The sequence below is a fragment of the Lissotriton helveticus genome, chromosome 10, assembly GCF_964261635.1.
Source record: "Lissotriton helveticus chromosome 10, aLisHel1.1, whole genome shotgun sequence".
NCBI lineage: Eukaryota > Metazoa > Chordata > Amphibia > Caudata > Salamandridae > Lissotriton > Lissotriton helveticus.
In genome coordinates this window covers 1163653448-1163677537 of record NC_136071.1, presented here as the reverse complement: position 1 = coordinate 1163677537, position 24090 = coordinate 1163653448, and the positions used below count along the sequence as shown (strand labels likewise).

The 24090-nt window shown below is 44.3% G+C and overlaps 1 protein-coding gene across 2 annotated transcripts in view; it reads right to left on the bottom strand.

Annotated features, from left to right (window-relative positions):
* Positions 1 to 24090, bottom strand: part of ZNF385D (zinc finger protein 385D) — a 492120-nt gene that overhangs the window by 378277 nt on the left and 89753 nt on the right. The gene's annotated exons all lie outside the window — the stretch shown is intronic.

Below are 24090 nucleotides of genomic sequence, written 5' to 3'. Positions count from 1 at the left end.
TTTCTAATCCAGTGGCCTATTATTCAGGTCAGGCATCCACAGGAAAGTACTGCTTTTGTTTTTATCTTCATAAATTTCAATAAAAAGATTAGGAGACTGATTTAGATTTCAGCGGACGGGTTAGCGTACGGGTTACTCTGTCGCAACGGTGACGGGTATCCCGTCCGCCCAAATATAAATCCCATAGGATATTATGGAATTTATATTTCGGCAGACGGGATATCCATCGCCACTGTGACATAGTAGTTCGTCCGCCGAAATCTACATCAGGCCCTTAGCGTCCAGGGAACAGCAACCAGCCCTGGCAGGGTGCTGCTCGACTGGCCCTGGGAGCGGGGTAGTTGACTGGAGGGTGCTAGTAAAAAGCACCACTCCTGCTTTTGTTACTGGGGGCCGATAATGCAGCGTTACTGAAAAACTGGCCCCACCTCTCTGGCCCACCGGGGAAAATCCCGGTGACCACTGAGGCCAGTCTGGCCCTGTTATCATTCTATTCACAGACTATATTTTGTAGTGCATTTAGGAGTATGTCACTAGTACTAGTCCTGTAATACTAAATGCTATTCACAAACCTATGTGCAGAAGTCTTCACCGCTCATCTTTTCTGTGCGGGGATCTCTGCTCCAGCTGTAGAGGTCTCTGCAGACATATTTCTACATTTTTGTAGTAAATGTGGGAGAGGCTGGAAAATGAGGAATGCTTACTGCAAAGTAGGGTTTATGAATGAGTAACAAGGGGATAAGGGAGGGCCAAACATCCACTGGCAAAAGTGTAACCCCATTGCTATTCACAAGCTGCACATCTGTAGTTACTACAGCCAAAAAAAAAGGAGTCATAAATGTACTCAAGCTAACATCTGTAGCAAGTCTAGTACCACACATAGCCTACCAATGGTACTGCAACACACTTCTATAGAAAATAATGTAGACTAAAATAGGACCCCGTAGGAAATAATGTTAAAATAAATTAATTTATTTCAACCTTAAAAGTATATATAAATTTAAATGAATGTTAACAAAGTATATAGAATAAAACAGTTTTATTATGATACATTTTAATCACCCTAATTTACAAATAAATGTACCAAATTAATTTAAAAACAATTAGATTAGTATACATTATTCTACACATAACTTGTATAATAGTTACATATTTTACTTCTGGTGGTAATATTGTTTTTCAATCTTTAAAAAAATTATAATTTAAATGAATATATTTAGATGAATTAAATATTATTTATTCAATTCAAAATAAATTATTAGCACTCTAGCATTTTTTGTTTTTTGTTCCATATTTCAAATAAATTTATAATATAAATTTCATTAATATTCTCATTTAGAAAAACAGTTTTTACCAAAAAAAAATTAAAGTTAAGAAAACCTTTTTTCCAATTTTCTATGTTTTACCATGGGGAGATCTCTGGTCTGGTGCTGCAGACTTCTGCCCATCTGTGAAAAGTCACTAGTATTAACTTTTACATTAATAAATATGGCCCCATTTTCTTTTCAGGGGGGTAGAGACTTGGAAGTCTACACTTTGAAGTAAATATTTAAACCCAGTAATGGTGAGTAGCCAAAACGACTAAATTTACTACAACTTTTAAGAGTAAATTTACAGATATAGCTTTACTTAGGTATAAATTTACCTTTCTAAATAGACTCCTATGGTTTGCCTCGTTGGATGAGGCAGACTTTGGTCTATGAACAGTAAAAAGGTCACTATCTATTTGTGATCCCTTTATTTTTATTGTTCCGAGGATGTAACCTTTCCAACTCAAAACATTAATCTAACAAAAAGGTAGATTGTAAGGTAATGTATTAATGGCAGGTCTACTTAGCCTTCTGAGGGTAATACAATAAGTACCATTGAGTTGGGTCACTACACTGCAAACACCCCATCATTTCAACATCTGTGCCACTCCATTGGTCCATAAAAGTTTTACAGAAAATATGAATACAGAGTTGTGTTGTTATATTAATTCAGATGAAAGCGTACAAAAGGTGTATGCAGTGGTTATGCAGCGTCTTTCCTTTCTGTTGTGGTATGTTATGTTGGTGCCTTGTAAAGTGCTAAAGGCAGCCGTGAGCCATCTTCAAAGTGCTTGGCAGGAGACAAGAGAGCTTAAAAGGGCCAGATGGGACAGCCTTGTGATTATCATGCTAAACAACTTCACTTTTTGTGCCAGACAAACCTCTCCCTAGCCACACACACAGTTCACATGTTCTTCAAAATGCCGGGCCAGACACACTGGTCGTGTTGCCGGTCAGTGGAAAAACAAACCCGTACCTTGGAGTCCGAATATAACCAAAAACATTTCCTGGCCACATTTTCGGCCTGAATAGCACATTATTTCCAGGTGACCCACATTGCGCAAGGCCAACCCCCACATGCAACAGTATTGTTTTTTCGTTTCATTCAGGCCAACATTAATCCTATCCAAGGAGCCCGAACTAACCAGGCCTGGGGCAAAGACTTGGGAAGGGAGGGTAGAAGGTAATTCTCTAGGAGCCTAGTCGTGCGGGGTGGTAGTGACGCATAAGATGGGCTGTACATGGCGGATGCTCTATCCTATAAACATTTGGACTGGCTGGCCGGTTAGTTGGTGCAAGTAAGCCCAGGTAAAACTCTGAAAAGAAAATTATGCAAAGGGGAAAGGAATGATGCAGAATGCAGACCCAGCCTCTCACATTCAAAATGGGTGCTAGAAAAATATAGTGCGAAAAGGCTCGCGATGAGCAGGTTCAGCTTGTAGACGTTGCTCCTGTGCTTCTGTGATAGGACATTTAATTGAGTGAGATGTTTTTATGCAACATGGTGTAATTGCGTATTCTCAGGCATTGCGCATGTAAATCGTGCCACAAAATGCTACAAATTAGGCAAGATTATGCCAGCATAAAGGGAATTCCCACTGGATTTAGTGCTTCATTGCCAATATGGACAAGTGCCAGTGTAAAGTTCCATTTGCACCGGTGAAATATATGTCCTCCAAAAATGTTGGTGCAAAATTGCACAGGCTTTAATGCCAATTTACATAATGGAGCTCTGGATGAACTCTCAGCTGACCTGTGGCTGGCCAGATTTACTTCCAGCTCACAGGGCTATAATCTCGTTTTGGCCTAAAAAAGGACAGAGCGAGTTTGTGCGCAGTTCAGCGACTGGATAGGGTGGAGCCTAGTATGTACACACACACTTAGGACATATTTACAAGGGTTTTATCTCCGCCTTTTTGGCTTACAAAGCCAAAAAAGCGGAGATAAAACCAGCGCTCTATTTACAAGAGGGTGCTAACATACATAATCGCATGTTAGCACCCTTATTCCCAACGCCTCCCTTTGCATCTCCAATGAGATGCAAAGTGGGCGTTACTGGGCGTACCCCGGATGGACTACCTTGCAAATATCGCTGATGTTTACAGTGCGATATTTACAAGGCAGCTCACATGATTTTAGCACACATTAGATTTTGGGGAAAACGGCTGTTTTTGCCAAACTCTAACGTCTGCTAAAATCCTGATTTAGCCATCCCTAACATGGAGGGTGGATTATGCTGATACGACCCTGTGGGTCCTATCACCAAGGTTATCGCCCTTTTGCAGGGAACATCGCTGGAAAACCAGCGATGTTCTCTGCAAAAGGGCGATGACCTCGCCATCTCTGGAATTTTTATCGCCCTGGAGTAACGCGATGTCAATTACGAGCTACCAGGGCGATAAATACCAGAGATAGCCTGCGATAATATAATTATCGCTAAGCACGGCCAGCAATCATTATCGCTAAGCACGGCCAACGATAATTATTGCTGGCCGTTGCTAATATGCCCTGAAGTGATTTGCCCAGAATCACAGGATGTTGGGGCATATTAGCAAGGGCATTTACGCCGCTTTAGCGGAAGTTTCTGCCGCTAAAGCGGCGATATTATTATCGCCCAATTAACAAGCTGTGGCCAACAGCTGTTAGCGACAGCTTTCCGGTGACAGCGACCGTTTCCCTTGCCACTTTGCATGTCAGCGATATTTATCGCTAATGACATGCAAAGTAGGCGTGCCCCACGAAAACAACAGGATTCCACTCACAAACACACCTAACTCCTATCAGCAATGCGACCCTGGGACCCGGTTAGCGACTATGAAAGTCGCATTAACCGCAGTTATCACAGGTTTTTTACACCTACTCAAAACCTGCCTTGTGCATTCAACTCAATGGGGGGGTGGATTGTGCGGCTGAGACCACCATGGCCTATCGGCAACCACCCCCCTAACGCTGGGTTATTATCGCTGTAATCCATGCGATAATCCCGCTTTTCGCCACTATCGCTGGATGTTTCATCGCCGTGGAGATAGCCGTTGCTAATAATGTGCGATCTCTGTGACTGAATCCGGCGATGGAATCCAGCGATAGCCGGTGATGAAAAAATACTCACTAAGCGTGCTTTGCGATATTTATAGCAAAGCGTTGCTCAAATGCCACGTAGAGTCGAACTTGAGTCTCGAACCTTGGCTTCGCAGCTTCAAAGTCTGAAATTTAGCCATCAGACACATCCTCTCACTGGTCATTCCAACCTAAAGCCAGGAGTGCAGATGTGTGAATTAAGCAAACTATCCGTTTTAATTGCTTTTGATTTTCGAGTTTCCCCAAGTCATGAACATTAATAATTATTTTCACCTCCTTTGATTTAATGCATGGGTTTAATATAAAAACTGCATACAATGGAGCATCCTAAAACCCTGCCAGCAGCGCCGATAACGGTGCAGGTCATGCAGAGTTCACATTTCAAGGCTGAAAATGGATGAGCCGCTCTCCCCCCTTATCAGCAAGTTGTGCTGCTCCGTGGGAGCCCGTCTGGCACGTCAGAAAGCCCCACAATTAGTCACTATTCCGGGCACCCGTTCACTGAAGCCAAGAGCTGCTTAGATAATCAACGTCCCCATAACGAACGAGCCGGGGTTTAAGGGTCATCCCTCCGTGACAAGCTTGTTTTGGCTTTTAACCCAAACACTGCGATGGAAGAAGAACGGGCTGCATTAAAAGATTCAAGTCTGAGCAGTCAGGGGCATTTCCTGTCATCTCACTCTGGGCAACAGAGCCTAGAACTTCTCTCTCTGACAGGGAGGCGCTGCCTTGCAAGTCCGGAAAGGCGCAGTCTGAACTCCCAAATATTCGTCAAATAAAAAACAAAGACAATTCCACCAATATATGTGGCTTCATTTTAAAATCCAAAGGCAGCCAATAGAATTTGAGCCACGTTGGTCAAAGACATATCAAGCTATTATTCAAAGACATATCACATGACTAGTCACAGATATATCACATGACTAGTTAAAGACATCATAAATGTAGTCAAAGACATATCACATGACTAGTCAAAGACATCATAAATGTAGTCAAAGACATACACACATTTAGTCAAAGACATATCACACATTTAGTCAAAGACATATCACACATTTAGTCAAAGACATATCACACATTTAGTCAAAGACATATCACACATTTAGTCAAAGACATATCACACATTTAGTCAAAGACATATCACACATTTAGTCAAATACATATAAAACCAAGGGCTGTGAGGATGGCTGTTTTATCCGCTCTGGGAGCGAGAGGGAAGTAACATGGCCCCTGGGTGCCGAGGGCTTCGGGGCGCACATCCAACACACAGGGTTTCTCACAACATCGCTTTCCAGATGTTATCTTTCTTTGTTGCATTCCAGAACACATATTGGCTGATAAATGAAGACAGTTTGAAAGGCAGGCCCCTGGCATCGACTGCAGGTGCCAGGCACGGGCAGGGCAATGCTTTTTTTCCACTCAACCACACTGTCAGGTACATTTCCATCATCGGATTACTTGCATTTTACTGCTTTTTGTCTTCCTTCTCTTTACGCCTTTTCTGTCATTTACACTCCTTACAAACTGGTTTGAACAGAAAATGTCTCACAGGAAATGTGAAAGATGGTGGGTGCTGCAGCCCTATGTGTTCCTCTAGAAACATTTCACAGCGTGATTTTACAAACTATACAAAATGCATTGAGTGGTGCCTCACGTTACTTTTTAGGTTTCGACCTGGCGACAAGCTGCGCCGCGCAGCTTTTCGGCACAGGTCGAAATCTTTTGAGTTACACTGTGTGCTTTAGTTCAGCCTCTCTCTTCCATTGGCTAGCTCCATAAATGGAGGCTAGCCATTGGAAGAGAGAGGCGTCTGTCATTCACCGAGGCGATTGGTGGGCGTTCCGTAGAATTTTTCCCTTTTGCCTACGTCATGCGGCGGTGGGCGTGTTTATTTATTTATTTTCTCGGCAATGCGGCCGCCATTTTTTCATGGAGCTGGGGCGGACGGGTCGATCCTACATCCTGAAACATCAAGGGTGGTCTACTCGTCTGTCTTGCCCAACAGCTGGAGACTTGTTCTGTCCAGAGATGCCCTTATTTTATTATGTTTTATCCTTGTCGTAGTCTGCTAAAAAAGACATGATTTTGTGAATAGTGTTAGTTTGTGGCACTCCTGTAACCCTGTTGGGTACTGTGACATACGCGGAAGATGAGGGAGGGCGTTTTAGGTTGATTGTGCGAACCGAAGTCCTCTAATTTTACCTTTCATTTGAAAAAATGTGATGGGTTAGCGGCCGTGCTTTTTTGCCCTGCACAGCCCGTAATGCAGAGCCAGACTGATTTCCTAGAGGCTGTGTGGAATTTGATGACAGTAGGTGGTGGCGTAGACGTTGTTTTAGACTCTTTAAGCATGTTAAGCTGTTCAGCACAGTTGAATACTCTGTGCAACCGAACACTGAGCGACGTCACTCCTTTCCTTTTATCCCTGTGGCACCTTATTTTTGCTGACGGACACACAGCGACTTAGCTTTTCTATATTGAAGCGGGGGTTTGAGCTCAATTGCGAACTCAAACAGTGCTTGGTGTAAGCATCTTTAAATTTCAGGTTGTGTCTCGTATGCTTTAAACTAACTTCCTTTCACATTTAGGCTCAGTTACATATTTTTCTGCCTTATGGACAGACTGGAAACCCCCTTAATAGCCATTCGGTAAGTGGCCGTTGGACTACTTAATATAATAAATATCACATGGCCTAATTCCAGGCATTTTAACAATTCTGAATGTGTTTGTTTTTCTTCACTTCCTCCATGAGAGTAGACACTGGAGCCGCATTGCCTATTCTGCTGAGCTCTGGGGTCAATACCAGTATCTTCCCGAGTATTCGGAGTAAAGAGAAACAGATGCCAGTTTATTTGCTTGGTGGTCCATTGCTAGCACATTGCCCAACCAGATTCCCAAATTTTTTATTACCAGTTTGGGAACAGGGGTGGGGGGCATGTCAACAGGGCAGCTGATCAGAGGTCTGTGTATGGCCTGGCTTTTTGACAGAGGGGTCATCCTGTATGTCAAAGTGCAGGCTAAAGTCGGCCAAAACAGTCATGTGGGTTTTTTGTAGCACTAGGCTGGCCAGTCTGTCTGGGATTGCCTCCAAGAATTTGGAGCTAGCACCCTGAGGGCTGTAGACGTCTGAGAATGTATGGGTGGGGACGAGCGTGATCTGGAAATGAAAGACAGTCTAGACGGGAGATGGAGGAAGTAGGCAAATCTAAAATCAGTTTTTGGAATGATGGCAATTCCACCCCCAACTTTTCCGACCCAATCTAATCTGTGGATCTGGTAGCCCACCGGGAGGGCGAGGTGGATATCAGGATGTGTGCTGTCGTTAAGCCACGTTTCTGTGACAAATATAACATCCAGCGGATCGTCTTCCAGCAGGGTTCTAATGTCAGTGGCATGCCTGGACAGTGAGCGTGCATTGATCATTCCTAGATTCCATGTTGCTACTTGTTGCTCCTGAGTAGTGAGATGAGAGTCCTTATTCCAAAACAGTTCGAAGCTGCATTGACCGCAGACTCACTTGCTATTGGTCTGAAGTTCATTACTTGACCCCAGCAATGACGAACATAGAGGAAGTCGAGGGGTCTCAATGCTAGTAGCTGATTTGTGGTGTACTTGAACTGACCTGTGCTGGAAGGAGCATGGGTCCTGGCCCCTGGGCCCGATCGGGCGTGGACGGGCGCAGATGGGCTTGTCTTCGACGCGCCTCCTGCACGCGTCCCTGCGAGCCCGGTCTGCAGCTGCCATTAAATGAGAAAATGGGAGTTGGCAACTAGGATGTTGTGCATTTACCAGATTGTATGCTTATTGTGCGTTATGGAAGGCAACCTAAAGAAACTTTTTTTCAAGCAATGGAACCATCTTTGGATTCCAAAGGGTGGGTAGGCCCAGTGCTTAATTTGAGCCGGTGGTCTCATGTGCTCGACGCCGGCACTTAATTGTCAACACCGAGCTTGTGACAGTGTGCCACAAGGTGGAGGCCTGAACGTAGCCACTGGAAGGCTAGGCTGGGGCAGAGGGAGTAACATATCAGGCTTAAATCTCCAGTTCTTGACAGCTGATGGGGCTTTGAGGTTGTAGGCGTTCAATAACAGTGGGCGAACTTGCAGAATTTGCTGATAAATTATTATGCAAAATTTAGCAAAATTACTTGAAATTATGTGCAATGACATGAAATGCAAAACAGGAATTTGGTGCTGCATTTTAGTGCGAAATGAACCCTCCCACCATCTTTGGCACTCTAAAAAAAGTGTAGTCATCTGCGTTGTGCCCATCTGTTTGCTGTAAATATTTACAGAGAACAGCACATTTGTTTTTAATGTTTAGTGCAAACAGCAGGTAATAACGCGATGTGGCGTCCTGCTGCACTACTGTCATTCCAGAATTTCATGTAAAAAAATTAACTCAAAAGTACCAAATTTCCTATTATCTTATTTTCCTCTCTTCCTTCTCTCAGTTTTTCCGAACCAACTTTCCTTTCCAATGCATTCGTATTATCTTTTTACATTGGTTCTGACTTTTTGTATACTGTTATTGAGATGTAATTTCTCTTAAATAAAATAAAAACTTTCTTAAACTGAAAAAGTACCAAATTTCACCCGGGCATCCTAGGCAGCTGTAGATGAAGGCTATCCAGCGCCTTGAGACCCTCATGGGTGAGTAGCTTGCTTTACAAATCGCTGATTGATTGATTGATTGATTGATTGAGGGCTACAAAACTAACTTAATCCAAGCACCAACTCTATGGAAGTAGTTAATTTTGATTTATTGCAATTGTGAACCAGACAGTAATGCCTAATTCCAATGCCCCCAGCTAATACAGCAGGGCCTGGCTTATTAACTGACCAAATATCTGTTATTTGTTCATATAGTGTTTAGGACACCGAAGGCCACTTTGCGGCACTGATGGAGTCCAGGAAAGGTAAGCAAGGGGTAGGAGAAATGAGTGAGCACGGACAATACAATGTTTAAGAGATAAGGGAAGCAGAATACAGAGCCAGAGGGGTCACCCTGATAATCAGGGAGGCACCCCCCAAAAAAATGCACTTCAGCCAGTAGGTGGCGAGCAGATGAGTGAGGTTTTTAGAATGAGCAATAAACATGCATATCACCAACGAAACTTAACACATGCAAGTGTTGTCTATGGACATCCTGAAAATAGGACCGAATGTTAGCATCCGGTGGGTTGCCAGACCCAGCAGGCTGTTGACCAACAGTAGACTTTAGTGCATTTTATGTGTCTCCCAATGGCAGCCCTCCTGTGGCCTGGCAGGTGCAGACCGTTGTTTGTTTAATCTTAGGTTCCCACACAACCATATAAAATTGTAAACATCTCAGCATCCCAAAAACTCCCATCTTTCCTCATAAGGCTCTGGTGTGGTCTGGACCAGAACAGAGGCGGCTCTAGGCTCATGGCGGCCCTGGGCAGGGAGCGTAGGTAGGGGGCCCCGGAAGAGGGGGTCCGGGTGGGGTGGAGAACCAGGAACCAGGAGGAACGCAGGCGCGGAGGCCAGTGAAGAAGGGGGGGGCGGGGTCAGGGTGCTTGGAAGTGGACCAGAGCCGGAGGCCGCCAAATCCCTGCCAGGGGCCGCCATGCAAATATGCATCCATCCTCAGAGGATTATTATATTAAGGATATATATTGGCGTGAAGGCCCATGGGGTTTGGTGGCCCTGTGCAGGTGCCATGCCTGCACAGCTTGCACATGCCTAAGGCCGCCCCTGACCAGAACCACAGCTCCCTGGAATTCCTCTCCAGAATCCTGTTCCTCTTAGGTAACTCTGTCCTGGGACCAGTCTTCCCAGCCTGATCCTGGGAACCGACCTTGAGGACCCAGCCAGCGCCTGGATACCCTCACGGATGACAAGTAGCGCTCTACAAATCTACTGATTGATTGACTGATGGATGACCTGCCAGGTGTGAATGAGAGGGAGAAGGGCGGTGACCCCTCGATCAGGTAAAAGGGGACACACTGGGATGTTTTTTGTTCGACATAGTTCAGCATCTATACAATTTGCACTAATTTAGAAAATGTTTTGAATGAAAATGTTTTAAATGTTTTAAAGGAAGCCAATGATAATTCTTATTTAACTTTTACATTGACCGTTGGTACAAACGAACAGCTTTATTACTGTAACACCAGTCCTTGCCAGTTGCAAAACAAGTCCTTTTAAGGATAAGCTGCATTTCAAAGTGTATTTTCAACCTAAACGTTTTAAGTACTAAAAAATGCACAGAAAATAAATGCTTTTTGAAAGAAATGTTTTGAAACTGTGCTTCAAAGCCCATCAATAGATTGAAGCTTGTGTCGATTGTGGTTTCAGCTGAAGGTGCAAGAACAGTGGAAGGTAGAATAAAACCCCATGCCAAGGCAGATGTGTCATTACACCATCGCTTCCATTAAGCCCTCACTGAAACTCATGGCTGTGACGTCAGACCACCTTGTACCTTGGCCCTTAGATAGATACCACGTGTGCAAAGAATATCTGTGCGTTTAAAACGCAGAATATTCTTAAACATTCTCTTAAGGGGGTGCTGAGGCGGCAAAGGTGGCGCGCGCCGCAGTGATGGCAAAGCCGGATTACTGGGACGCAGCAAAAGTGTATTAATGTATTACACAGACTTCAAAGAGGCTCCGGAAGATGGATGTCATCCCAGCCCTGCTCATCAAACACAGAGTCCAGTCTGGGCATGGAGAGGCAGGCACCTTCCCACGGCATCAGGGAGGGCAAATGGTGTCTATGCTTGATACACAGCTATGCAGCCTTCTTCCAGAAAAGCCCACTGGTGCGCAGTCAGAGTACAAACACGTGTTTGTAGCACGTGGCAGTGAGTCGGCCTCCTTCAGTCATTGGCTAACTTCTTGGGTAGGCCCCTCTTCAGCCATAGGCTACCTTAACTTTGAGTGACAGCCTTCTGCCCTTCCCCAAGTAGCACAACCACACACAAAGTATTTTATTTAACTTCAGTACCAGGAACCAGCAGGATAAAGGGGGTTTCTAGAGAAATGCATTTTTTGTTGATTTTAGCCACAGTCTTTTGCTTTTTGATTGATGAGTCCCAGCAGCTTCCCCTACAATAAAGTTCTGCAAAACCTATAGCTCAATAAAACAAACACTGACAAAGCCAAAAGGCTGACAGTCAACGTCAGACCTACTGGCTTTGCTAATACTTGTTCACATAGACACTTCCACAGCTGGTGTTTCTAAATCTCAAGGTTCCCTAATAAAAAGGCCGCCTAGCTTTGATTTGCCACAAATTCTTCTTTCGTCCATCACAATACATTTTCTATCTCTCTTCAAGTTTCTTTTAAATCCCCACTTTCTCCCTTACTCTCTGTTCTCGTATCTTTCTTGTCTTTCTTCTTTTATCCCTTTTCTACATTTCTCTCTGTAGCTCTGGGTCAGTGTGTCAATGTAAGTCTCGGTGCCTGCTAATGAATGCTGGTCCCACCACCTGCAAACACCTGCACAAATTAAGCACTGCTTATCAAGGGTGGGCCTTAAACCTGCCACCCCCAAGTTTGAATCATATTTAAAAACCTAGAAATGTTTATTTCGGATTTACCTATGCTCACATGTCACAAGTAAAAATAGTGGATGGTCAGCCTCATCCGTGGATATGATTCTTTGTGTTGCAGTACAGTTTGAATATACCATGGTGTATGGTGGCTCTGTTAAAGTGCACTGGGGCAGAGTCAAACCAGAATCAAAAAAGAGAACTTAGCCAGACAAATCAGAACACCCCAGGAAGGAAGCCAGCCAAAACAATGGGCTCTGTCAGAGAGCGGGTGGCTTCCCCTGATGCTGCATAATGAATTCTCTCAGTGACTGTTTCTGACCAGCCTCACATCTATTCTGGGCAGCACATCCGTCTACAACAAGCAATAAAAGGCCCTACTTTTCGAATCCACTCACAGGGCAAAGAGGAGGGCGACCCCTTGAGCATTCACAGACAGGACCAACAATGAGGCCTTCTATGGTGCCAGTGACATTTGAAGACCCTGGGACTTCCTTCTCAGCCCCTTGTTTTCCCCAGTGTTCCATTGATGGCCTTCTGTGCACTACAATACGCTGATCTGCCTTCGAGCTTGAACATGGAAAAAAGATGATAGACATGGAAGAAAGACTATAGACATAGAAGAAAGACTGTATCGCTAACACATTTTATGGCAGATTCTGCTCTACAGTGGGGGAAAGCTAAATGGGTCTGTCTGTTTGACACAAAATCTTCATGTGTTTGTTGCTGTGAAAGTATGAATCCATGCATCCGTCCATGACTCATGGTGAATGGTTGAATTAACAAATATATCGTCTTAGATGAATGTTGAATGAATGGACAGGAGTTTTCATAGCATTTACGTAACATTATTACGTGACATTTACGTTATTCTTTTGACCAACAGCGTTACTGTATCACTGCAATATCTCAATCCACTGCACCTGCAAAATGTATACTAAAACATTAGACTAGGTGGTCGCATTTGTGTAGATATGTGTAGACTGTATTTCTACTCACTGTACTGTTATTTTAAATGGTGTGTTAAATGGGCACACTATGCTATCTGGGTTTACAGTCTAGTTTATATAGGGCTAAGAATCTTCAATGAGGTGTTGTTTTAGACATTTTTATGCGATATTCTTGGGGAAAAGAACAGGAGGGGTTGAGACTGGCTTTTCAGACCAGTCTGAGGAATGGAGCCTTTTACAGTAATAAACGTATGTCTTTCTCCTGCTTACTAATGTGTGCAGAATGTATCTTGAGAGACCACTGCCTTTCACAGCACAGGTTCGATGCTACACAGATTCACACCTAAAGCATCTTTTAGTTTTCTTAGGTCGGATTTGTGCTGCTCATTTTGACTTGCGCGGAACAGCTAGGGGTGTACTGACGCCCAGTACTTACTTTGCAAAAAACATAAGTGCCAGGGCCCTCGTCAGGAGCCCACTGCAGCTTACACCACTCATTGCCCCCACAAGTGCAGCCAGTGCCAGTAGCAACACAACTTTAACCATCAAACTACCACAGGTGTGACTATTCCAGACCCCCAAGACTATAACGTCAGCTTCGGTCGCAGGTATTCGTCCTTTTCAATGTATATTGAACTAACAAACAACTGTTCTGCTCATCTCACAGGTGAGTAGTGCGCTTTACAAATGTAATGATTGATCTCCAAATTACACAAACAGCACCACCATGTGGCAAGTGGTCATAAATGCCTCTGTTAACAACTAAGTGGCTCAAATTAAGCAATGCTTAAGCCCTATGCAGTGCACTGGGCCCCTAAACTTTCAGGTGGCCCACTATTCTATCCAAGGCCAATGAATATCTGTGAAATATAGCAGACTTAAGGGCCACTCATCCCATTCTCTGGGCGGGGGGGAGAGGGGGGGGGGGGTAATTTTGAGTTATGCTACTGAGTGCAGTCTGAACATACCACAGCATGGCCCTCCCACTTAGGAAGACTCACATCCAAAAAGTAATGATTGAAATGCTTGCGATAATGCTTTTTAATGCTGTGAATTCCTCTGGGTAGCATCCTATTTCATGTTTTAAGCCTTTCTGCACCATTACACAGGAAGGTAAACCTTATAAATGAAACTCAGCTGTGCCCCCCCCCCCCAACCCAAAAAAATAGCAGGTCAAACTGGTAGCAATACTTTTCTTTGCAGAGTAACACAGACAGTCAAGGCCATATTTTGTCCTAGGTTCAAGCATTTGCACCCATCGTGTTTTTTTCACTCAGCGAGTCTGTCTAAGTGAAAGACATGTGGACAGATATGGGTCCTTTCCCCTACATCGCCCAGGGAGGCAAGTGCCAGCTCTGCATTGGGACTCAATAAGGACCGAACGCTGCTCAGGCTGCTACAGTGTATCGATTACTGGTGATAAGACTGGATCTAAACCAGAGGTAGCCGCAATAGGTGCAAAATGGCGATACATCCCATATTTTCAGAATTACCACTCAAGATACTCTTACTTACAGTGATTCTAAATGGACTTCATTTACACAGTCAGTGGCTATCCTGAAAGCGTGACATGATCACGCCCATCTGTTAAACCGCTCCCTTTTTTGGTTTTGTGTAAAAGAATGGAGGAGATTCTAAGCTCTGTCCAGGAGGATCAAACAGCCATAAGGGAAAATCAAATCTTCTGGCTATACTCCCACCAACACAGCTATCCCACCACAGATCGCAAGCCAGTGACCTCAGCCTACGGCCTGATGTAGATCCTGGCCAATGTGGGACATGTGCCAAAAAATGGAGCATGTCCTGTTTACCGTAGTAAGAAGGAATCAACACGAGCGGAACTCTAGCTACAACAGACCGAACATCCAACACTTTTGGAAGAAATATTGCTCCAGCGAACCCTAAATAAGGCTCTTTGGGGCGTATATGCATCATTGAAAATACCGGTCGCGAAGGGGCAGATTCGCAGAATCTGCCCCTTCGCGACCACTGTTTTTCCATTTGCAAATTAAGGAATATGTAGGAATCGCTAAGATTTTAGCAAAACCTTAATGCATAGGCAATTGCGATTCCATAATTACGATTACTTAATAATCGCAATTGCCTACATTGATGCATGTGCCCCTTTGTCTTTTACATGCATCTCTGTCATTTCGGTACCATTATCAGCAAACCCACTCCGCCACCATATGCCCAGAGTTTTGTTACAGGCCGTTTTTGCATAATCGGCCCTGTACCAAAATCAGCCGAAAACCGGCCCGGGCAAAGAGTTTGCCGGGCCGGTTTTCGGCTGATTTTGGTACAGGGCCGATTATGCAAAAACAGCCCTCTAACAAAAATGGCCCCCAGGGGCCCAAAACCGGCCCCCACCCGTGCGGCGCACCGGGGGATTGCCCGGTGCCGCTACGGCCAGTCCGGCCCTGGCTCTCTTACACACAAAAACAAAGTATAATAAATGAAGTAGCGTCTGCAACACATTAGAGGGAAAAACGAAAAACCACTAAAAATGCGCCACCGTGGTATCAAATGAGTTATAGTGGAGTTAACATTTCAAACACTTAAGAACATGAAAAAGCTATCATTTAATTTCAGAACACATACAGACGACAACAAAAAGCTTTTGGATTGCTTTGTGACACCTCACATCCCCGACTCTCCTGAAAAAACGGACGCTTTATAAAACATTTAACTTTGAATTGAATGCAGCTCGAGTGGAAAAGGCGGGAGGCTCCTGGGTTTGGGCGCCATCTTGGAGAGGACAACACGTACATGGCCTGACCTCGCGATTTGTCAGCTTAGAACCAATGGTCATTGAGCAGATTTTTTTTTAAAGTGAGGAAGGAGACAGGATGGCACAGCTAGGCTTATAGTATCAGCCTGAGTGTAATATAGATGCACAGAAGGTGGAAAATCCCCCCTTTATGTTAGTGCATTATAAGCCAAGCAAAGAGCTTTCCATTTTTACAGCTTTTTACACAACAATACAGCCAGAAAACAGCCTTTATCCTTACCTGTATTTTTTTTTTTAATGGAAAAATAAAATTATAATTTCTTCTATTCAGTTCCTCCCCATGCTGTAAATCATGAGAGTCAACCAGGTACCTCAAGCCTACAGATATTGTTGTGCGCACAAACATAAACCTGTTGATGTAAGACATGGCCGCTTTTCAAAACGAGGCTTGAAACACAAGCACACATATTCAGTGTGAGGTCACAAACATGATAGGAAGGTAGCTCCGCCCAGAGTAAGGGTGCACAACTCAGGGTACCAGGTACCCAGTCGTGTCATAATTTAACAAATTCTCCAAATTTCAGACGCGTCCACATTGACATATCTGAATAATTGAACAATAATTATAACAGCATATCACACTAGAAAAGTCAAATATCTTTACAGGAAATACATTTATTTCATTAAAAAAACCTGTGTTCCACTCAGTTAAAATGTGTTTCACATTACCATGTCAATTTATACACATCAAAATGTATTTTGTGTGACGAAAGTGACAGAGAACCCTTTCAGGCTAGGATTTAATTGATCATTAAGCATAACCATAGCCGACACGTGTTTCGCAAGTAAATTCTTGCCTCATCAAGGCTCAGCTCAGTTTAGCGCCATGAGACTCCTCGGATGTGATTTGTGCGCGATACAAATGTCCCTGATTTGATTTGATTTGAGTTATTCTTATTTTGAGCATCTTTGGTTTTATGGAATATGGTTCATACTTTCTGAATAGTACAAAGTACGACACAAACTGAAGTCACAGAGAATTCAATCCGACAGATCAGTCACATTAGTCCGATGAGTAGGATTAATAATTAGCATTTTAATACAACAAATGCTCGTGTGGCACTCGAGGGCAGTCCCTCCTCAGCCGGGGCTGTGGTGCATGAGGTCACTTGTGGAGTAGCATTACAGGCAGTGCAAAACTGGAAGCTGTGAGTGCAACTGTGAAAGGCACCTCTGTTGGGGAAATATTTTGCATATTTTGTCTCAATTTATCATTCCTCTTCTTAATAAAGGTCATCTTCTGTCAGTATATGCCTCACTTCTCAACCATGCTCATAGCTCTCCATTCCCCATTCACTAAATACTAAACTGTCCACTCTGATTCCTGCTGTCACTGAGGACCCTGATAAAGGCATACATCAGTCAAACACTTGGGGGCATATTACCAAGGTCCGGTGTTTTAATTATCGCAGTTTTATCGTCAGGAAACTGCCGATAAAACAGCGATAATGGGCTTGATAATATGCCCTTGTTGATTCCCATAGAAGCCCATGTTAACACCAGAACATGGGCTCTCTTGGGAATTAACAAGGGTGTATTATCAAGCCCATTATCACCGTTTTATCGGCAGTTTCCTGCCAATAAAACGGCGATAATTTTAACACCGGTCCTTGATAATATGCCCCTTGGTTCCTCAAAGTCCTCAATGAAATTCCTCCAAGGAAACCCACTGATGTTAAGAGAATGAGCCTGCCTGCAACATGCTACACCTTGGAATCAGGTGTCATGAAGGTGGCTTGGAAAAGGAAAGAATGCCTCTGGTGTAAAAACTTCAGTCCAGAAGCCAAATCCTTATACCCATCCAAAGGGGAGAGGAGTTGGCCTGGGGAGAGGAGTTGGCCTAACGGCTAGGACGCTCAACCTCGGACCTGGGGATGTAGGTTGAGTCTCGGTAACAACGCCAAAACCTCCTGTGATTCTGGGCAAATCACTTAATCTCCCCGTGCCTAAAATGAATGTGTGTCCTCATGTACTCCACTGGTGCTATGTAAAGTGCTCTGATACCCGATTCGGTTCGGGTCTAGTTCGCGCTATATAAAACTCTGCAAAAAAACAAAAGCCGTCATTTGCAAAAAAGGCTATTTTTGTGGCTTGCAGTCTCTGTTACAAACACATGGTTGAGTGCTATTCAATCCTCTAAAGCCTCTAAGTGGAGCTTTTCCACATTTTTTTATTCCCAAAATTAAGAGTATTCATACTTCTTTGCCTTCTAGTAAAACTTACGGATTCTCCTTTGATGGCTAAAACTAGCCGATATTCAATCGGACCTCTTCTCTTATAGAAATGGATCTTTTCAAATGACTATCCGCCATTAAATCAGGTTCTCAATCACTACCTGCTTCCAAATTAGCTAGAGAATTCGCTGTTACTCCAGATCCCATTTTTGTACCACAAACTTAAGAGATCTCTTGTCTCAGCTTGCGTTCCAAGTGTTCAGGTGTTCAGAATAAGCCATAGTATATCTGTTCCTCGATCCACTCTTGGTTGCCAAGTTAGAGTTGAAGAACTGTCACCCAGTCTCTCTTCTCCCTATCCAGGTCAAGATTTTCGAGGAAGCTATCTAGTCCAGCCAGTCAGCTTCTTTGGATAAATCCAGGGCCGCACCCCAAACAGTGCCGCAGGACCGCAAGGGGTGCATGGGCCAATTGTTTTGCAATATCAGGGGAATATATTATTACAGAAGGGGGCACAGATGCTTATGCAGTATTTATGTGGTTAGATTACGGCAGGCATTTAGAGCTTTCTGCGTCTCTTATTCCCCACCTTCCTGTTGTCCAACGACAGGCTAGCCAGATTACTTCTTGTTCCTAAGAAACACAAGCCTTTTTTGTCCAATTATCCCAACCTCATTGCCTCCCCGGTGCACATATAAAGAATTTGAAGCATTGCACACACCCTATTAGGCGATTGAGTCCATGGGACCAACCTGCCTTCACAACAAGTCCAGGCACTATGGGCCAGATGTAGGTGGCCATTTACCGACCGGTAACGGCCGATTTCGGCCGTTACCGACCGGTAAATGGGTATTTGGGATGTAGAGAGCCAATTTTACCGATTCGATAAATTTACCGAATCGGTAAAATACAGAATCGGTATTTCTACCGATTCGGTAACTTCGAGATGTAGGTGGGACTCTTCTGAGTCCCAAAGGCCTTTCAGATTAGGTATTTTACCACCCAAACCAATCCAGGTGTGCATGCACATGTGTGCATGCACACCTATGCCATGTGACAGACAGACATGCCCTTAGGGCATGTCTGTGTGCCACATGGCACACATGCCTGTATTTGGGGTACTAGAGGGTGTCAAAGTGACACCCCCTGCACCCTTGCTGGAATCGGTATTTATTGAATCGGTAAATACCGATTCGGTAATGCCCATTGATTCCTATGGGCTTCAATGCCCATAGGAATCAATGGGCATTACCGAATCGGTATTTACCGATTCGGTAAATACCGATTTTTATAGATTCGGTAATTCAATTACCGAATTTACCTAAATCTCCCTCCTTCTATTTTACCGATTCATAAATCCCGAATCGGTAAAATTCGGTATTTATGAGTCGGTAAAATAGAATTACCTACATCTGGCCCTATGTGCCTACTTTAATGAAAATTACTGCTTTAACTCAACAGAAGGGTTTTATTGGCCTCCACGAAGACAGACATGGCATACACTGAAGGGGGTTATCCTGGTCCCTACAGCAGCCATTCTGTTTTCATCTTAGAAGAAAGATACTTATTGGCTGCTGATACTAAATATAGCTTGTAAAGTAATTCCATGAATAGCCACTAAAGAGAGCTGTGTGCAGCCTCCAGTCTGAATCACTTTTGAGTCAATCAAGGCTGTCATCCCTCAAGAGCCAATAAAACCACTACTGCAAATTTGTTACGATTATTACCTATTGTTCAAGCAACAAAGAACAGCTTAGCTTGCACATTATAGGTAGCCCTGCCAGTTTTACATGTGGTCTTCTGTCTGCCTCCAAAATATACTTTCCAGAGACGCCGCAAACAATTAGGCAACATTATTTTACATTTATTTTCCAGTGTTTTGTGTCCGTAGTGTACCCCACAAAGAATAGAGGAGGTTATTTATGAGGGCCCTGTGTCACTTTTGCACCATGTAAAGTGGTACATGCATTATAAAGGGCTCTCATAAAGATTTATGAAGTCATGCAAAGGCACCCGTGTGGCTTTGAGTGTCCTCATATATCATGAGTAAGGCAGCGTGTTGCCTTACTGTGCACCCGGGAGGCATTCCATGGGTGTTATGGCGGGTTTTCGCTTGCGGTACAAAAGGGGGTGGTGATGGACGGAGCATCCGAACCAATCAAGCACTCACACCCAGTCAACAGATCTGGGTTTAATCCATCACCGTTCTTTAGCCCACTCTGCCACCCCAGTTCAGACATGGCCATATGCAAATCAGTCTGACCCTGTGCCTCATGGGAACAGTCCAGCCCGAACTGCCAAGCCATGCCTTCCCTGGACCGGAAACAAGCTTCCGAGGACCGGTTTCTGGCATTCCAGCTGTCTTCAGCCTGTCTTGCTTGAATCCAGTGGCAAAGTGAGCAAGGGACTCACGTCTGAGCATACCCTGCCACACTTATGGTGGCCAAAGCGGTACAAAAGGGGGTGGTGATGGACGGAGCATCTAAAAAAAGGGTTTTCCCATGCAACACCAACGGAATAAGATGGTGACCCAGAATTACAATGTGGTGTAAACCTGGGGAAGTGTCAAATCTGTACTCCTTCCTAGGTGAGACGTAACATTTTTTCCTCTTTCAAAATAGAAGGAGGAAAGCGCCTCGTAGAATTGTTTTGGTGTAGGAAGGTGCCCCCGTCCTGCACCAAATCAATCCTGCATGCATCGGAAACACCCTTGCACCATGAGGCAAGTGTGCCTTCATTCCAGCCTTACCACTTCAATTTTTGAAACTTCTGTTGTCTGACTCTGGCAAATGTCATTGCTGTTTGGGAAAGGGATTTAAAATTCCATTTCAAAGGTATTGTTGCAATTTGAAATGACAAAAACTTATGTTCAGCTATAAAAGTGAAAATCGCTGCCAGATGCATCGTTAAAGGAGATTAGAAATGTTCCTTTGGACAGAGCCACTCTGTGACTTTTTGTTTCTATTGTTTCAATTTGCTCATTGTATTTATTTATTTGCAGTTTTATAGGGCGCGGAGTGGACCCAATGGGATGTGGGGTTGGGAACATAGCCGAGCAAGCAGAACAATTTGAAAGAAAGTGGGAAAGCTGGTACACTGGGAGTAGACCTACTATTGGCGCACGTGGGCACAGGTAGATATTCACCAAGGGGCTCAGGAGCATTCCATCAAATATATGGCTGAGCCTGGAAGGACGACTCAGTGAGCTAAACATGTGGACCACAAATGAGGCTCTTCGAGTGCCGTGAGTTTGAATCTCAGCAAGACAGACTCAGTCATTCATCCTTCTTACATCACTAAATCAAGTACCATAAATTAGGTAATAATAATATCAGCTATGTACAGCGCTTAGAAACTGAAGAAGTGTGGTATTTAGTGCTATATAAAAACAAGTTATTGTTGTTTTCCTGAAGTACTTCAACTGTTTTCCTACCTGTACAAATTTAAGCGTATATAAGTGGGGCGCAAGTTGCCCCAGTATTTCACTTTTTTTCTTTGATTATTCTCAATGAGTAATATTTTTTTTGTCTTCCAAGCTCCTTCTGATCAAGAGTGAGTATTACACATCAATGTCATTCCCATTGTTTTGCTATACCTACAATTAATGTGCTCTCTATTGGGTAGGGATGAGTGAAATTGTGATTTTTTTTATATGACATAAATTTCACGGAAGGTATTAAAAAATATATGTAATAAGTTTGCCTGATATCTTGCATGAAAAATTGAATGGATGGGCGTACTTCTCATGTAAAAGGCAGGCAAGACGATAACAGGAGACTGTTCGACTCTCAGGGCCTGATTACGATGTGGTTAGGAAAGCATTCCCACCTAGGGCCCGATTACGATCCAGTTAGGAAGGCCTCCTAAGGGCATTTGCTCCTTCCGAATCAGATCGGGAATGTGTCTTGCCGACCGAGTGCCAGATTATGATGCAGTTAGGAACATAGGCTCAAAAGGTCTTCAATGGGAGTCCAAACAAATCGTATCTGGAAGCATCCAGATGCATCATACTCGGTCGGTTGGAATCTCCTGATCCGAGTCAGTCGGAAACCATTTCCAAACCGATTTGATCGGGAAGATGTCCTAACCGCATCGTAATCGGGCCCTCAGTTGCAGTTTTACTGTGTGAGGAGCTATATCTGTCCAAACCAGTTTCCAGCAATCAAAAGTTACACAAAATAGGTATCTGCATAATAACAGATTTATTTGCAAAATTTGCAAACATCACATTACGCCAAATGCAGACATTTTTCAAGACTGCTTGAGTAATAGAATTGTTCTCCTGGGTCTACTATTGAAGCTCTGAAAACTTTTTTGGGTTCATCTGTTTGGCTGTTTTTAGTTTTACCATGGGGAAACTCTTCTACTCCTCCCTGTCCACTTCTTCCACCCGTACCCAGAATGCACTTTGAGCTTTATTCCACCTTTCTGTGACCTGTTCGATAAGCCGCTTTTCTGACTATTCTGAATCCATCCCCCCTTTTTATCCGTGCCACCACTGTCCCCTTCCACCTGTCCTCTATCTCACCCACTCAACTCCACTGCTCTCATGGCTCCTCCTTTGATGTTTCTCAGTTCATGTTAAAAACACTCACTTTTAATAAATTATTTTAAAATAATGTGGTGTACTGTGAAATTCTTTCCCAAAAAAAAATTTTTGAATTTTGAAGACACCTTATTTCGGGGAATATCCTCTACGACGCGGATGTTACCCCGCGCTACCATTATGACGTGTCTCTTACAACGCAAGTCGTAACCACGACTTGCGCTGGAGGGCGCTCAAGGACAAGGAATAGTTAATTTACTATTCCAACACCTTCCCTACTATCCACGGGGACTGGTGTTGGAATAGTAAATTAAACTATTCCTAAGTCCGCACCCTACAGCGCAAGTCGTGGTAACGACTTGCGTTGTAAAACACGCGTTGTATCGGTACGCGCGGTAATAGCCCGCATCGTACCGTCATACATCCCCTTATTTCACATCATGCCAATTGTGTGATTTGCAATAAATCACTATTTGTAAAGCACGGCTTGTCACCCGAGAGGGTATCCAGGCACTTGCTGTGGGTCTCATTTGAAGCACCTGGTCTTGAGCCCCTTCCTGAAGTCAAACAGCCAGGTGCGGAGGGTTGGGTGTGCCAGGCTTTGGAAATGAGAGAGTAGGAGAATCCTCTGGGGTGGCTGTGGTGTATACGAGGGATCTGCGCGAGGGCGAGATATGCAGAGCGTGCAGAGATTCCTGGGGGTGAGGTGGGGCGGTGGAAGTGTAGACAGTGGTTCAAGTAGGCGGGTCCTTGGTTGTGGAGGAATTTGTAGGAGTGAGTCAGCAGCTTCAAATGGCATGTCTGCTGGACCGGGAGCTAGTTGAGGTGCTTCAGGTGCTGGGATCTCTTGCACAGTTGGCATTTGCGTTCTGGATCGTCTAGTCTTTGCATGAGTTTGGTGGTGGTGTCTGCATAGAGTGCGTTGCCGTAGTCTAGTCGTCTGATGATGAGGGCCGGTGTCATCATCTTCTTGGTGGTGATGGGGAGTCACTTGAAGATTTTGTGGAGCTTGCGGACGCATGCTGAGGAGATGGCATTGACCTGACATTTCATGGAGTGTACCTTGTTCCTTACCAGGTACACTACACACCTGTATACAGCATCCGAATGGAGTAGCGTGCTACGCCTCCATTAAAAAGAGCTTCAAGGCCTCATTGGGTATGAGTAGCTGCTGCAGTACAACACAGTGGTGCCTCAGGCTGCAGTGCAGCAGGCGGAGAGGCAACTACTGTACGCCTGCTGCAAGGACCACGTTCTGAGGCACGCTGCTTGCAATTCTGGGAAATGTTGGAGGCGTCAGCCACTGTGCAGGGTCCTGGCTGTTTTTACTCACACTCCATAATTGAAGCAGTGGAAATAGAAGGAGGCCCGCGGTGTGTGTTCATCTCAGCGATTCATTAGCGCAAAAGCTGTTAAAGGGAAGCCTTGGGCCAGATCCACTTTAATCTCATTTTTGGCAACGCTGTAGGGTCTGGAACTTCCTGATGTGACTTGTCATCGATTAGCTGTATGTATAAAAGTAGAAGTGATGGACTGTCCCTCTCCTGAAGGATCTGGACATGAGGTCCTACCTACTAACTGATTCAGTAAGTGCGCAAGCACACGCGCAAGCGCAGGCTCGAAGCGCAGGCTGGACATGGCAACGTCACCGATAGCTATAGCCGCATTTCCACCCATTTCATCACCTTTATACCAACACTTCCACCTATACCCAGGCCTGTTAGAA